Genomic DNA, 13,097 nt, shown 5'->3' with positions numbered 1-13,097 from the left:
AAACCCTAGATCTGAAAACCTTGTTTTCTGCGTTCTTTGTTTCCAATAAATTTATTATCCAAATGGATATTATTTCCGGATTTTTTTGTGTGATCCATATTTAGTTAGGAGGAGGAAGGCACCAACCACGTAGGTGGATTTAGTTAGTTTTTAATATATTTGTTGGAATTGCTCGAAAAGTATGTAACATGTCATTACGATTTTCACAAGAAACAACTATTGGATGACTTGCTTGACACTATCTTTGTATTTGAGCATCATTTTAGTTTCATTTTACCCAATGTATACCCCTCTAAGGGGTGAGATTGGATCAATTTTCAAACGATTGGCATTTAATGTAGAGTTCATCGATTTCCGCCATATTTTAGGATCATGATGTTTTTGTAATGATCGAAAAATTTCACGTTTTAATATTGAAAATCGGACCATTAGTTGCTGAGAAAATGAAAATGATGGGTTGTTTGGATGAGACTTAAATTTTCCTGTTTCTTTTTCTTGAAGCCACTGCAGCTGTATCTCAGCAACCAGAAGTCCAATTTTCAAAGCCTCTTAGACAATTTTATAGCCAATTTTCTAAACTTTTCAACAAAAATATTATTAGAAAAGGTCACTCATGGTCACAATTTTTTAAAATCGATTAACTGCAAATATTTCGCTTCAATCAAACTTGCGGGGGCTATATTTTGAAAACGGAGCCCTTTATCAAAAAAATGTGGAAAGTACTTTTCGAATGCAAATTCATGAATTGTTTTTGCATAAAATTTTGATTTTTTCCAAGAAAATCATAACATGGCGGCAGATTTTTTGACCATGTCTATGGTTCAAAAGTTGCGGGTTTTTGTACCCCAAAACATATAAAAAATCCCGAAAATCAAAAAGTACGCATTTCGGGAAATCGTGTTTTTGTAAAAAAAAGTTAGTTAAAAAATCGGCAAAAAATCCGTGTACCTATTTTTTTTTTTCAATAGTTCCCAACAATACCTACAACTTTGCCGAAGAAATCAAATTGATCAGGAAATTCATTTAAAAGTAACAGCTGTTTGAATATTTATGTACCATGTTTGTATGGACAGTAGCCAAAATTGTATGGAGACTTGTATGGGTGAACCAATTACACAAAATAGCTTCTTTGGTCATGAGGAAGGCCCCCACAAAGTTTGAGCCAAATCAAAAAATACAATTAAAATCAATTTCCTGTTTTGGTAGAGAATTGCTGAATTACGAGAGGTGTATGTTTTTTGGACCGTAGTCACACCTAGTGGCAGTATTATACTTATTTATTTATCTAGTTTAGATTTACAATTTTGTTCTTTTGGCAAGAAATTCACTAAAACTCAATTCTGCAAACCAAAGCGTGTTTAGAGAGCCCACATCTATCATACCTTAAAAAACTAAACGTTCACTGACATCCACTTCAAAAATGTCGAGTTGTTACATTTTCTATTTTTGAACTAATTTGTTTACTTTTAAACTGACATGGTGTAGATTAGCGTGTCCCAAAAAAACACGAAGTCAAGAAATTCAATGTGCTCAGTTCTCAAATGACAGAAAATCATGTTAGAAACAACTCTCTCATACATGAAAACTTTCGGAAAAATCGTTTACCACGTTCCCTGGGCATTTTTTTGAAAAAAGTCAGTTTTTTCGTCAATTTCACAAAATCTGCTGAGAAAAAATGGAAAATTTTAAAATTTCGATACTCAACGGGGGTACCGGGCCTACTTGATTTACATGGCAGGGGGTACCAGCGTAGAAGAAGGTTGAGAATGGCTGGCCTATACCGTTAAATGATGGTCTGTGGTCCAATAAACAAGTTAATGTATCGATTTGGCCTTTTAAAACCTTGTTTCCACTTTCTTGGTAGCTTTTATGTCGAAAAATACGAGTTTTTGCTTTACTTTTTTTCAATCTTTTCCCTCGGTATTGAACACAAAAATTTCTTCATATGTGAGAATACATGCATCTTGTAGGAAATTTTCCGCCGAAGATTTTCGTCTCAGCAACTTTGAAGTTTCATCAACTCTGAGCTGAGATATTCCAGTTTTTGTGAAGAAAGAATATTGAATATTTGAAAATGTTGATATTAATCATCATTTGCATACAATATTAAGAATAATTTAAGCTTAATTTGAAGTGCGGCTGTATTGCATCTGTTTTTAAACATGATTGGTTTATCCTTCAATACTAAGGGCCACCTGGTGTTGTTTTCTCATGGCACACTACGTGCTAAATCAATGAATTATTTTTAGCAAATAACTCATATTTAGAGCATTTTGCATTTAAACCAATCGATGCACGTTTGCTGTGTTTCCATGGATACATATAAACAAATAACAAATATAAGGTTCAATTGTACGCATTTCCGTGATCTGAACCACAACGTAACGTTTACACTCCCTTCTTATAACTCCTGTTGATAAATCCGATGTTCAGGTAAATTAAAAATAACACTAAGTATTTGGAATTTATTCTATAGGGATCCATCCATTAATCACGTAGACATTTTTTTTAAATCTCAGCTCCCTCTCCTGCTCGTGGTCAATTGTCCATAAAAAAAACTTTTTTGTATGGAGCGTGGACAATTGCCAACCCCGTACAATCGAACCATATATTTCGATGCCTCTGTGCTCTCTTGTACTTAGCTTACTGGTTTTCCTATCTAGTTAGCATAAGAGAGCACAGATGCATCGATTTGTTATTTGTTTATTTGTATCCATGGAAACACAGCAAACGTGCATCGATTGGTTTAAATGCAAAATGCTCTAAATATGAGTTATTTGCTAAAAATAATTCATTGATTTAGCACGTAGTGTGCCATGAGAAAACAACACCAGGTGGCCCTTAGTATTGAAGGATGAACCAATCATGTTTAAAAACAGATGCAATACAGCCGCACTTCAAATTAGGCTTAAATTATTCTTAATATTGTATGCAAATGATGATTAATATCAACATTTTCAAATATTCAATATTCTTTCTTCACAAAAACTGGAATATCTCAGCTCAGAGTTGATGAAACTTCAAAGTTGCTGAGACGAAAATCTTCGGCGGAAAATTTCCTACAAGATAAATGTATTCTCACATATGAGGAAATTTTTGTGTTCAATACCGAGGGAAAAGATTGAAAAAAAGTAAAGCAAAAACTCGTATTTTTCGACATAAAAGCTACCGAGAAAGTGAAAACAAGGTTTTAAAAGGCCAAATCGATACATTAACTTGTTTATTGGACCACAGACCATCATTTAATGGTATAGGTTATTTGAAATTTTAAAATTTTCCATTTTATCTAAGCAGATTTTGTGAAATTGTCGAAAAAACTGACTTTTTCAAAAAAATGCCAAGGGAACGTGGTAAACGATATTTCCGAAAGTTTTCATGTATGAGAGAGTTGTTTCTAACATGATTTTCTATCATTTGAGAACTGAGCACATTGAATTCCTCGACTTCGTGTTTTTTTGGGACACGCTAGTGTAGATCATTAGCAAGAATTAAATAAAAATTATTTATTACAGTTCCATCCCGTGTTTGCCAACATGAATTTTAAAACATTTCTGCTTGCCAAAAGTCAACGACAATTTCCAAATTGTTCATTATTGCATAAGATTGATTTAGATTGGACATCAATAAACAATTTAAAAAAGTAAAATTAAATAAGTCTCATTCATCAGCCATTTTTGAAGAGAGAAAATGCGTCGAAAAGACGTGTTGCCAAAAAAGGGATGGCAGTGTATTTATTGTTGAACTAAATAAACATATCTTTCTATACAGCAATTCTTTTTGAACAGAGCCTAAACCGTAAAAAAATTCTCCTACGTGCTCAAAATTTTTCTTGGCCCGTATTATTTCGTTTGGCCGTTAGGGTTACCAATGGCCATTTTCGTCATTTTTGGCAGAAACCACATTATTTCAAAAATCATAACTACACGCCATTTCAACCGTTTTTTTTGCATAGGAAGCAAATGGAAAGATAAACCAACATTTAAAAAGGTCGAATGAAACTTTAAAATGCCGCTTTGACGGTGGCTGGACCAAAGAGCCTATGTCTAAAAATATTTTTATTGAATTCCTTGGACAATTTTACGTTACATATTCAAATAAATGGGAGGTGTTCATTGACAGGATTCTGAGATATGTTTTTTTGAAAATAAAATCCGCAACTTTAAAATTTCAGCGATGACCTATACGTGTTTGTGTACCGTCTTTCAATTACGAAAATAAGCAAAACAAGCTATAAACGACAAGACCAAGTTAGTCGGGTTTAACTTGTTTTAAACATTTTTTTTATGTTTTTTCTGCTTTTTTATTTTAAACACCTTGTTGCGCCTTAATTGATTTCTCTAAGAATATTACAACAGAACTCGTACAAACATTTAAAAACTTGATGCCACTGTTTTCTGCTTGATGAAATCCGAAAAAAATGCTCAAATAATTGAAAAATATTGAAATTATCGCTATGAGCAAAAAAAATGATAGCATAAGGCCAAATCCCAGGAATCAAACCCTCGCGCATTATACAGCGATCCGTCGATAATGAGTTCATTTTCCAGAACGGTCTCAAATTCTCATCATTATGATTATGATATCATCTCATTATAGTCGCATCACCACATTTCCGCCCTCGGCGTTTTGTCTTTCCCAGTTCTCGCCCTCCCCCTACTCCTCTCCTCCGGGCAGGAAATGTATAATTTTCACGCTCCACCGCAATGCATTTAATTATGATATGTGCATTCGCGATAAACCCATTCCGCCCCACAGCGCCCCCAACCCGAAGAGGAAACCTTTGCGATTTTCCACTTAACCGCTCTCGGAGGCTTCAATCTCGTCAGAAAATGCCGCGCTTTGCACACACTTTTCGCTGGGAGTTTGTGCTCTTTGGCTGTGAAGAAGTGCGAACCGAACAAGCATGCATGCATGACTGTTTTTTTATGCTGTAAAAATATTAATTACCACATTTGTTCACAGTAAATTAAACCACAAAATTACGGGGTGGCGCGCGCGCGAAAAAGTTGATTTTTTGCCAACATTTGCATGAATTGAGACAGCGTCGGCGTTTTGTGATTGTCGTAACGGATAACAAAACGGTTCTGCGGTTGGTTGTGCGGCTAATGTTCTGCGGTTCAGTGCTGATGGACACGTTGGTTAGAAATGGTATCATTTTCAAATTATTTTTGAATTAGGGGAAATGCATGCATTTTCATTGAGTAGTTTTTGTTGGCTCATCAGCACTTTGAAGTTCGATAAAGCGTTTTCAACTGGAATCGAATGATAATTAGCTTATTAGAATGGTAACTCACCTTTGTTGAAACATTGAACTTATTGCATACACCAGAGTGAACATCTCTTGAACATCTTGGAAATTCTTGAAATCGGTTAGGCTTCTTGTTGATAGAGTAGATTTAGTTTCCCAAAGTGTTTAGAATCAATATTGATACGAAGTATAACCATTTTGAAACAAAATCGACACCAACTCATTATCGGCTTTTACACTTGCGTATGTAAATCTCTTTATCTTTCGTTAATGGGCTCAAATTTCATCTGGTCGGTGGTATGGTGTAATTAGGAACGTTACCTCCATTTTCCACTTTTCAGAAATCCCTACCAACAGCGGATGATCATAAGAACAAACATTTCTCCACTATACTCCGCATCTGAAGCCATAAAAGCACAACCCGCCACCATCTGAGAGCATCGGCAGAGGTTGGAAGTTCCAAGATAGATAAACAAAACATTTGGAGAACTACACGACTCGTGCATTACGTCGGGAATAATGTCAATGTAAATAATTGTTTATCGGGTATGAAATGTTCCGATAGATGGATGAACGCCGTCGCGTAGCTTCAAAAAACCCGGGGAACTGTGGCCGGCTAGACTTGCGTACGACGACCGGCACCGCGCCACCACCAGATGGGACCGCCCGACCGTTGAATGGCTTATTTTCCCCCTGTGGCCTAACCACCCCACGGCGGTGAAGACGACGAAATCGTTACAAGCACACAAGAACCGATAGATGGATGGGCTTGCGGCGCGATGTCTAGGTGGAGATTTTCAAGTTGTGGGTTAGAAAAATTGTTCATGGTAAATTTTGGGCTAAATCTCTTGAAATTTGAGCCGTTCTCTCAGATTTCGGTGATTCGATTTTTCTGTATTTTTTAATCCGACTGTAACTTTTTTGGTGCCTTCGGTATGCCCAAAGAAGCCATTTTGCATCATTAGTTTGTCCATATAATTTTCCATACAAATTTGGCAGCTGTCCATACAAAAATGATGCATGAAAATTCAAAAATCTGTATCTTTTGAAGGAATTTTTTGATCGATTTGGTGTCTTCCGCAAAGTTGTAAGTATGGATATTAGGGTGTTTCATCCAAACAAAAAACACGCCTGACCGCCTGACATGGGGCGTCGTAATTTTCAGCTAGCCGTCATAGCTTACTAAGGACAATGCTTACATTTGAAGGGTGAATCGTTGATTCTGTAGACACCGGACGTCGATTCAATGCGCACCTTGGGGACAGAATGGACAACCAGATTTCTTTCTGGAATTCGTTCGTTGGACCATCCCCTACACACCTGTCTTTATTCCGAGTGAATCCATGTTGTCCCCAGACCTGTAGGAACGATTGAACGAAAAGTATAAAAATCCCATAGTAATTTACATGTAAACTTTAAACCGCTGGGGACAGGCCAATTCTCAACCAAATGGGCTGATATTTGGCATGAGAGTCCCTAAGGGTATCCTCTACTAGGGGAACCTCGGTTTGCCTGATTCTGAGAACTTTTTTGTTTGGATGAAACACCCTAATGGATATGGACTACACTAGAAAAAAATGATTGGTGATTTTTTATTTATCTTTTTGTCACTATAACTTGAATTGCAAAAAAACACTATTTTTGATTTTTCGCATTTTTTGATATGTTTTAGACGACATCAAATGCCAACTTTTCAGAAATTTCCAGGTTGTGTTAAAAAATCTTTGACCGAGTTATGAATTTATGAATCAATACGTTTTCAAAAAATTGAAATATTGGTCGCAAAAATAATAATGCAAAATGGCTTCTTTGGGCATACCGAAGGCACCAATGAAGTTTCAGTCGGATTAAAAAATACTAACATTAAAATTCTAAAAAAATACCGATTTCGTAGAAAATTGCTCATATTAATTTCTCATTCAAATATTTGAAAATCATTAAAAATTTTGTTAATAAGACATTACGAGAGGTTAATCGCTTGTTAACTTATATCCGGGCCATTAAGAAATATGCTTGCAACTTCGTGTAATTAGCTGACCGTGGGAAATATTGAAAATTGGCACTTTTTCTCTCTAAAACTTAAATATCTCGGCTCTGGAGTGTCAAAATAGCATTTTCTGAGAGAAAAAAATGCTTGTAGTGAAATTTCTTTCAAGCTATATGGATTCGGTTTACTGTAAATATGCTACCCTAAATTAAATGATCAGTAATTAATAATGTATCGTATCTTGATCCTTGGACTATTAAATCATTGTCGATTCTCGAAAATTGATCTAAAAAGGTGATTTCTTGCAGTAAATTAAATAGGGGTGCAAAAAAGTTTTTTTGTCTAAGAAAACATTGTTCCTGTCATTGTAATTTTTCATTTTAAATAGTGAGCTCTTGAGTGGGTCCAAATCCGGGCTTTCCCCCTGAAATCAAAAATTGATAACATCCCTTCCTAAAAATATGGTGTCTTCGGAAAAGTTGTTTCCATAATTTTTCCCATACAAATTTCAAGCGATTAGAGTGAGGGGTTCCCGTGGTCAGAATGAGCTCAAATTTGGAATTTAGCCTAGTGATGGGTCAATCTTTGATTTCAGGGGTAGCCCCGAGAAAGCCCGGATTTGGACCACCCTAGTGAGCACCTATTATTCCTAAACATGACCTCAAAATGGGACAAACTAATGATTAACCGTCCTAGTTCTTGCCGGTCCAAGCTGGAGCAGTTATGTGCGCTGCTAGAGCTGATGGCTAAATACCTGGACACAGGCCAGGTGTAAAAATCACTAGGTGGAGCTGGTCTTTACGTCAGACAATATCTGTCCTTTATAATTCTTCTAGGTGGTAAAATTACATATTTCAGAGGTAAAATTACACATTTTTCTGACATAAAAAATGTACTCCTCCCCAGATGTTACCATGATTTTGTTTTACTCTTTGGTTTTATTAATTGGACACTAGTAGTAGCCTACTCTGTTGAAATCATGACGTTCAAACGTGCAATATGCCAAAATAACTAGACCGTACTGGTGAATCTTCCACAGGGATTCCGGAACATGGTTCTGTGGCCAAATCTGAACTGTCTTATCTCGGGGGAGCTTCGTATTATGTCAAGGGCGACATTTTTCGTTGATATTTGGCCATAGGAAATTTTTAAAAATCGTCGGAATAAAAAGCCATATCTCGGTTACCCGTGGTCCACCCGGGATAAAACGCTCTCCAATCGATTCCCAGGACTTTTTTGCATAAGATTTTTTTGCAGTCATTGCGAATCGCCCAAGGTATCGTTTTCATCAATCGAAAATTTGTGTGATAATCTATAACTTTATTCAAGGACCCAAAGCGATACGAGTTGATGCAAAAATGTTATTAGCGATTGTAATTGTTCTGTATGGAAATGAGTTTTTTCACCATCTTCAATTTTCTACAACCGATTTAGCTCATATTTGAAACAGATACTTAATTTACAATAATCCAATTTTTATGTTTATATTTCAATTTAGTAAAACACCTGAATTTATGTTTATGTTATAATGCGCTTGATTAACTTAAATCTGTAAAACCTCTGAGATTCAAATTTTATCGTGCCCAACACCCAGAGGGGTTAACCACGAGAAGCCTTTCCATGCGAGTATGTGCAATGCATATGTGCGCCCATTTTTCCCACTTTTCCTCCCTATTCCTCCCTGCTGCAAAAGGGTCGTCGCATTCATTACACACATCTCAGCGCGAGATAGGTTGGGAAAATTTTAAAGCCATTAATTAACACGAACCTTTTCGGAGTCGGAGGTTGCTGTCGATGGGTGCCCCGCTCTCTAATGAAGTCGGTCCTGGCCGCTGGCTGGTTGTGTAGGTCGGAACTTTTAATCTGAATAGATTTTTTCTTGCCTTTCCCCGAGTGGTGGTGCACTTGAATGTTTGGAAATTGTCGGAAAATGTACACAAGGTGGTGTCGGCGGCTTCGTCGGCGACGGCTGATGTACACTTGGCAGAGTCGTTATTTTCTTTCCTACTTTCACATTATACTATTACACTAAACACACAAACACACAAACACACACGTACACTGAATGAAAACCTGTTTTTCTCTTTTCACAAATAGTTTTCTTTTACGAGCTTTGGGTGTACTTTAGAGGCTGGGCCAGTTAGGAGATAATTATGGAATATGTATGGTACTTCATTATGATAATGTAGCCAGAAGAGTGTTAGGTAAATGGAACGATGCTGTATGGAAATTGGCAGATGATCTAAATTTTCAGGATGCGAAAACATTCTGAGCATGTGCGTGCTAAAATATTTTGCATTATACACGTAACTAGCAAAATGCTTTGCATAGCTGGTTATAAATTTTGAAAACTAACTTTTATCAGTTTAACAATATCATTTTCTTTGATTTGATATTCTTTTGTGACAGATATTCAATATACAAAAAGAGATTGATAATGAGGATATTTTCAATTGTGGAACAAATTGTAACACACATTGTAATTGAAAATGCAACAAAATGCAGGAAGAAGCATCCCAATTGGTTAAATCTAAAGGGAGTTATTTGCATTTTAGTGAAAAAATAGCATAATTTTCAAACTCAAATAAAAAAGTGTTCCATCCAGATATCAACTCCGTTCGACCTGCAGCTTATAAGGGACATCTGAGAATACCATCTGAGACTGAGTACGCTTTGGGTAAGGCAGTTTAAAATATTAAATAGACACTTTTACTTTTAGTGAATTTTTTGATTATAATTTTTTTCTCGGGAGACCCCTTAGATCCCATTTTCTGGTGATAATTTTATCATATTCGTGTTGCTGAGGCAATTTCACAATAGAAACATGCATACAAATGTATATTTTCATCCATTTTAGCCCTTTAAAAAATAAAAGTTAAAAAAAATCTTCGATTCACATTTATTGAAAATCAAGTTCGTTTCCAAGGATACTAGATGACACCAGAAAAAAGCAGCTTCTTAATTTTTTTAACTTTCATTTTTTAAAGGGCTCAAATGGATCAAAATAATAGTAGTTTATGCAACAAGTTGCAAAAAGAAGATTTTTTCAGCACGAGACATACATTTATCCAACGAGGTTCACCGAGTTGGATAAATATGACAAGTGCTGAAAAATCATTTTTTGCAACGAGTTCCATACAACATTTTTTGCAATTCCTAAAAACACCCTTTGAGTGGAATTATAAGTCAAATGCTCATGTATTTTGTCAATTAACCGTTTAAAACAAAATAATGTTGAAAAGTATTACTTTTTGAAACAAGTGCTGAAAAGTTCATTTCAGTGCTGAAAAGTATAACTTTTCAGCATTTATTTTGAAAAGTTTTTCTATTCGATTCTGTTATTTATGGTACAGAAAATTAGGCTTTTTCATCGTTCAATAATGACAGGAAAAGTAAATAGTTTCACAACGAAATTTCAAAAACATTTTTATGCATGTTTCTATTGTAAAATTGTCTCAAGAACACGAATATGATAAAATTATCACCAGAAAATTGGATCTTAGGGGTTCCCCGAGCAAAAATTTACAATCAAAAAATTCACTAAAAGTAAAAGTGTCTATTTAATATAATAAACTGCCTTACCCAAATCGTTCTCAGTCTCAGATGGAAGTCCCAAATGTCCCCTACAAGCTGTAGATCGAACCGAGTTGATATCTGGATGGAACACTTTTTTATTTGAGTTTGAAAATTATGCTATTATTTCACTAAAATGCCAATAACTCCCTTTAGATTTATTCAATTGGGATGCTTCTCCCTGCATTTTGTGCATTTTTATGCCCTTTAAGATGCATTTTGAATTTTGAAAATAAATTGAATTTTGCCTAAGTTATAGCCTTTTTAAGATTTTTGACGTTTTTGAACCTTCAAACTTTGTGTCCCGATTTGCCCCACTTCCCGTTGACCTAGAGTGCTCATATTTTGGCCAGATGCTAGTTTTATATGTACAAACAACTCCTGAAAATTTCAGGCAGATTGGTGAGGTCCAAACGACGTCCCATACAAAGGGGTATGCCCTGTTCGTGGACTCACTCTTAAATTGAATGCTTTACAGTAGGAAGTGAGCAAGCAAGTTTCAATAGTTTTACAAAAAAAGTTGTTTAAATATTGAAAAAATATAGGATGTTTTTTGCGTTAAAAAATGTTCAATTTTACATCAGGAACTTGTGTATTTTTTATCAGTTTTAGTTGAACTTCATATTTTTACACATTATTTTAGGTAAACTTATTCAACATACAAAATTTTCAAAAATCAAAAATTCAGCTTTTTTACTGTGTATCCTGCTTTATCTATGAAATGTTATTTCCGACGCACGGTTTAGATGAATAAAGCGAAACTGTATATTTTAATATTCAATTAAATTCACGCATAATCTAAATGTCGAGATGTCAAATGTTGAATAAATTTAATGTTGTTTTTTATTGATGCAAATACATGGACTAAACAGATTCAAACTCTAAAAAATCTTGCTTTGGTTATTTTACGGTCCAAAACATGTATTTAGAACCGAACGTCTATCTTGTGTGCAAAAGGTTTGCTTAATTTCACCCTAGATCTGCTATTTATTTGCAATAACCAAGTACACGACACTCAGACTCACTCTAAGTTGGTCAAACAACCGTGGTGCCGGGTCGCGATCCACGAATTGGCCAACAACCGTCGGATCGTTTGCAGGTTATTGTATCGAAACAGTTCAGTCCGGCAGCTTGGTAGCACTCGTATTTATTTACACGATCCGCTCCAACCGAAACTGATTTTGATGAATCGCACAATTTGGCACAACTCAGCAGTGATATCTAACACTCATTCCATTCACCAACGTCGCTTGGGGTCTGGCTAACATCTCTTCTGGCTACCGATGATCTTTTTTTCTAACTCTTCTTGTTTTTTTAGGGTTTACACTTTGCGCCGTTTTCACTGCTTCTTTTCTTTTCTTATTGGTGCAAATATTTTATTTTGTTTTTATACGATTTCTTCACGTTGAGAATTCGTTCGAACTTCTTTCAACAGATCGTTAAATTAAGCGATAATCGGCCGGTCTCTGAGGTTCACTCTCTTTTCGTTTTGCATGCAGACTCAGACACAACAGGTCAGCAAACGGGCGTGTAGATATCACGAACCTTTGCCACCGCCACCACCAGCTACCTCTTCTCAGGTGCTTAGTTAGGGCTTAAGCTGATTGCGGCTCTTTTAATACCTTTTAACTGGTGGTGAGCTTTCAAGTTTCTCGTTTGTTCATTCTTCTTCGGCTTAAGCCACCACCAGGATCCCCAGCTCAGGTAATTCCTTCACTAGATCACTCGCACAGTTTGGTGTCTTCGCCTCTTAAAGATCGCGTCTTTTATCTTCAGAATGGCACATAAAACAAGTGATTTCAACACAATAAATACCCAAATACACAATTTCAGGCCAACCAGGGACCCTTTCGGAACGCGCCAGAAAGTGCGCCTAAACCGTTCGGAAGTCGGGAATAAACTGATTCGTCACTGCTTTTTCTTGTGACGCGCTGCTCTCCAGATTTCAGGCGAACCATCCTGGCCTCTAGAGAGGGCAGCAGAACAGGCAGTCAAGCAGTAAAGTCGCGTTGCCGAGAAGCCGACTTCTCTTGATGGGCATGGGTGGCACACTCTGGGACTGACTGACTGGTTGGTACGAAGAGCAAACGAACCGCATTCGTCCGTGTCGACGTCGTTGTCGCACACTGGGGGAAGGAATTAAAACACATTGGAGACGAAATATAATTTGGAGTACAAAAAAATATTCAGAGTCAATCAATTTTTTATCTAACAAAAATGAAAGCAATGCACGCAATAAGAACATGAGAAAACTCGTTTTGAGCCCTATTGAAGATCAAATTTCAATAG

At 36.2% G+C, this 13,097-nt stretch overlaps 1 protein-coding gene across 6 annotated transcripts in view; it reads right to left on the bottom strand.

Annotated features, from left to right (window-relative positions):
* LOC6032462 (protein Wnt-1) overlaps window positions 1–12,850 on the bottom strand; it is a 48,473-nt gene extending 35,623 nt beyond the window's left edge. The window contains exons 1-2 of one of the 6 annotated variants that reach the window (XM_038256000.1): window positions 12,134–12,850; window positions 9,004–9,366 (exon numbers count right to left, since the gene is read on the bottom strand). The gene's annotated coding sequence lies outside the window, so the exon portion shown is untranslated. Of the gene's footprint in view, window positions 1–9,003; window positions 9,367–11,833 lie in introns of all 6 variants that reach the window. The other 5 variants (XM_038256002.1, XM_038256001.1, XM_038256003.1 and 2 more) reach the window with 5 other exon arrangements.
* Window positions 12,851–13,097: the final 247 nt, after the last annotated feature.

Source organism: Culex quinquefasciatus, chromosome 2 (genome assembly GCF_015732765.1).
Source record: "Culex quinquefasciatus strain JHB chromosome 2, VPISU_Cqui_1.0_pri_paternal, whole genome shotgun sequence".
In the NCBI taxonomy this organism is placed as follows: Eukaryota; Metazoa; Arthropoda; class Insecta; order Diptera; family Culicidae; genus Culex; species Culex quinquefasciatus.
The sequence above is the reverse complement of the archived record's forward strand: the minus strand, read 5'-3'. Positions and strand labels throughout refer to the sequence as shown.